Below are 4,218 nucleotides of genomic sequence, written 5' to 3' on the forward strand. Positions count from 1 at the left end.
CATCAGCTTCTTTCCTGCAGTTCTTCGGTCCCTTTCCCCCCATTCCCCCCATTCCCCCCCACCCCGCCCGCTGTGTTTTTCAAGCTTGCGGTGGATTTGTTACGCGGGGCGGGGGCGCGGCGTGGGGGTCGCAAGTACTGTGATCCAGCCTTTGTGTTTCGTGCAGGGGGAGGAAAAAGGGCTGCTTCTGTCGCCTGCCCTGCGGCCGCCAAGGGAACACTCCTGGCCCCGGATCTCTCGCTTGGTTTCTCCAGTGGAAGCGTGGAACTACCGTCGCCCCCGCACCGGGGAAGGGAGGGGAGGCAGAGAGAAACGTGATGGGGTGCAGGCCCAGTTGCCCACCATGCGGTAGGCTCCGCCGCACTGCGCCAGATCGAGGCAAGTACGCGTTCTTCGGCTTTGACCGCAATGGCGGTGTTTTCGAGCCGAGAAATAGGCGCTGTTCGGAGAGGCAGTACTTCTACTACTACCTTCGTGCTGGGAAGACCGCACCCCCCTCCCGTGAAATGGGTCATTTAATCCCACCGGCGCAGCCGGGAGCCAGGTACATCCAAAACCGCTCTTAGGGCCACGGAAAACAAACAGAAGGTGACTGGAAGCGCGAGAAAAACAGCCCCGCACCCCCCCCCTTTCCTCTTCCACTGCCTTGTTTTTTCCTTCACCTCTTCGGGGGAAACCGCTCTCGTTAACACCCCAGAGCTGTGCCACTGCTGCGCGAGCGCGCCCTACAGCAGCGCTAGTAGGCACCGGTCTCGTTCCAACTGCAGCTCCAACGGGAGGGGGCGCCCTGGGGCCTAAATTAGAGCTCTCCTGCTACAGCCGGTGGTGGTCCACGTCCTTCCAACCCACCCCTCCCCGCGGCGGACCACACGTGCAGACGTCTGATCCCCACGCGGGCGCCCCGGTGGGGAAGCTGGGGTCTTGCGTCGACAGGCTGGCTCCACGCCTGGGCGTCTCTCACGAAGTTCCTGTCTCCTATCCGCACTGCCGTAAGTCACTGTACTTGTACTAGCGCAAGGGATACAAAAAAAGCGCTCCACGGCTTTCCATTGAAGCAGGTTGGCCGCCTGAGGCAGGTCGCTGGTTGGTACGCCCGCGGTGCTTCTTCCTCCCCCGGCCCACGGCGAGCCTGTGCCCTGGGCCGGTGGCAACAAGAGTACGCACGACGCGGGCGCACCGGATCGGGCCTGGTTTCGCGGTAAGCTAGGTCCCCCGCCGGCGGGATGAGACCCCGAGCCGAAAAAGCGCAGGCTGCTGGGCCCACGGGCCCACGCACCGTGCGGAGAAAAAAATGTTGGCTCTCCTCCGGCCCGTGGACTCAGTCCGCGCCTCTGCGGACGGGCACGCCGCCGCAGCCTCCCGGGTTATCTAAGCAGCAGCGAAACTGAAGTGAAGCGGGACGGGACCGCTCCTCGACACGTCTCCAGCCCCGCCTCCGGCGCGGTTGCTGTTACACAGCAGTCGCCTTAACGTTACACCGTGTCACACAAGCACCTTTTTACCCCGCCGTTCCGTTGCGGGCGGCCGGGGGCACATTCGGACGGCAACCAGAGCCTACACGCCCCAGCGCACTGTGCAGGCGCCAACGAGACGACAGAGTCCAGCTAGCGCTCCTTAACAACGGAAAGCCACCCAGAACCGTGAACGCGGTAACCCAGGCGGGGCGCTAGAGACACACGTCACAGTAGCGCGAGACCCTAGGAAAACATGGAGACTCAGCACTTCTTCCTTTCTACAGCTTAGCTTCTCCCCGGAGGGAGGTGCACCGTTCCTGGAAGTACTGCAATACCAGGTCGATGCGTGGAGTGGACGGAGCAAGCTCCTATTCCAACTCCCTGCTCCAAAAATCCATTTAATATATTGTCCTCGGATAGAGGACGTATCAGATATTAAACTGATAAGAACAGATACTACACTTGATCTTAGCCAAAAGGCCGAGAAGCGATACCGTCGCCAGCCCCTTCGCCAGCACACCCCTCTTCTCCCTTGCCTTTGAGCTCACGGTGAGGAAACTCAGCCTCAAACGAAAGCCCGCCCTCTTCCCTAGACTTCACGGTGTCCTATTGCCACAACTTGTAACACATACCTAGTTTGTCGGATCCTTTAAACTTATTGGGGGCTTTTAGGCTTTCTATTCTCCCATGCCTCCCCCGGACAAACTGCCAAGCAATTTGCATGCCCCGCCCACAAGCGCGCACGTTTCCTGCTCCCCGTGTGCGCCCTCTCGCGGTGGAACCGAAACAAGCGAGTACCCGGAAAGCTTCCGCCTGCTTTGCCGGGAAACGCCCAGAGCGAGAGAGACGCACAGAGTTCTACCAGGTTTTGCTTTCCAGCATTTCTTTTTCTTCTCATTTTTTTCCCCCAAACATACAGCTACCTTGAAAGAGTCTTACAAGTGGACACCCACCCGCCACCTAACGTCGTCTTACTGTTGTACGGACGCATACGCACATGCGTTGGCTATGTTTAAGTTCTAAGGTCAATTTTTAATAACGTCGTTTCCCACAGTCCTTTATTTTCCCTTCTATCAGTTATTCACAAAAAAGACTTAACTATAAGGAAAAACAAGACGAAACAAAGCAGGTCCTTCTTGTGTCAGGGCCTACTGGGTCCCGGAGAGCAAATGTGCCTGTCTATTTTTCCCTGGATACGGAGAGATAAGGGGAGCCCCGTCAGCCTGGCTGTGTTTTTTGCCACCTACGGTCAGTTCAGTGGCACAGGTGCAGCCCAGAGTAGTTAGGAGGTGGAGGTTGGCCACGTGAGTCTCACAGCGCGGGCACGGGGCGAGGCAGCCGAGGGGGGCGGGAATCTTCGTGCGGGGGAAGTTGTCTGGATCAGGGGTGGGGGTGAAGGGACGCTGAGAGGTGTGCCGACAAAACAATGAATCAATAGTCAATCTAAGAAGGAAACGGGAAATTTTCTTCGAGCCCGCCTGAGGGTTATAACCGGGGACACGGTCTTTCCGAAAGCTCTGAGGACCGTTGCGGAGAGGTAATGTACTTTCCTCCCCCGCCCCACCCCCGGGCCGCGTGGCTTACGGGATTGCGGGATTTGGGATCTTAGTTCCCCCACCAGGGATTGAACCCGGGCCCTCCGCAGTGAGAGCGTCGAGTCTTACCCACTGGACCGCCAGGGAAGTCCCATGTGATACTTTCTGTTTTTAATTGAAGTATAGTTGATTTACAATGTTTCAGGTGTACAGCAAATTGATTCAGATATATTTATTTGCTTTTTATTATATATTCTTCAGATATATAATATATATTCCTTTTCAGATATACATACACGCTGTATATATTATATAGTATCATATAGTCTTTTCAGATTCTTTTCCATTATAGGTTACTACGAGACATTGAATATAGTTCCCTGTGTTATACGGGAGGTCCTTGTTGTTTCACTCTTTTATGTATAGTAGTGTGTATCTCTTAATACCAAATTCCAAATTTATCCCTCTCCTCCTCACCTTCCCCTTTGGTAACCATAAGTATATGTGATTTTAGGGAAGGGGTAAGTGCAGTCAAGCACACATCTTGGTAAAAGGCTACAGCTACTCAGAAGGAACAGATACCTTAGGTAAGGGTTTTAGTGCTTTTCTAAGTCCGGGAAGCATGCAAGATACTGGGTGCATAAAATTTTCTCTTGCAAATGTCTAACTCTCTGAGGTCTGGTTCTGTCAGTTTCCTCCTCATCCTGATCTCCACCCTGAATCCCTTTCGGGGTGGGTGGGAGGTAGGTCAGCAACTACAGAGACTAATGACTTGATCCTTGTAGAACTGGATGGTGGGTAATTCTTTATTTTACAGTCCCTTCCCTTTCAGTCTTAATTTCCACCAAGGCCAAGGCGGCATTTCGTAACCAAGCTGTGCCACTCGCTAAGAATGCTCATTCCCAGGTCAGGTGAGGATTTCGTTGATAGGCCACTCAATGTGCTATTAGTGGACTAGGCCCTGTTAACAATAGCCAAAAGCCTCTGGACTGCCTGTCTTACTAGTCTGTTATGGTCCAGGAAACAGTGCCCTCTTGTTGCTCCTTCCCTCATCTAGAGGTACACTATTGCATTCATTCCTCTTATAGGACTGGGTATTTGATCTATCATTGCAAGTCCCCAAGTCATCGTTATTTCTGATCTCAGAAGGCCGCCAGGGAAGTCCCAAAACAAGAAAAATTTAAACAAAACTTTTTTCCTCTGTTCATTTGTGCCTCCTCCCTCCCCTC

At 54.0% G+C, this 4,218-nt stretch overlaps 1 non-coding gene across 1 annotated transcript; it reads right to left on the reverse strand.

Moving 5' to 3' along the window:
• Positions 1-1,755: 1,755 nt before the first annotated feature.
• Positions 1,756-1,946, reverse strand: LOC112404066 (U2 spliceosomal RNA). Its single transcript, XR_003004037.1, has one exon. It is a non-coding gene; the product is annotated as a U2 spliceosomal RNA (small nuclear RNA).
• Between the last annotated feature and the right edge of the window lie 2,272 nt (positions 1,947-4,218).

Source organism: Neophocaena asiaeorientalis, unplaced genomic scaffold (assembly GCF_003031525.2).
Source record: "Neophocaena asiaeorientalis asiaeorientalis breed wild unplaced genomic scaffold, Neophocaena_asiaeorientalis_V1.1 scaffold2132, whole genome shotgun sequence".
Lineage (NCBI taxonomy): Eukaryota > Metazoa > Chordata > Mammalia > Artiodactyla > Phocoenidae > Neophocaena > Neophocaena asiaeorientalis.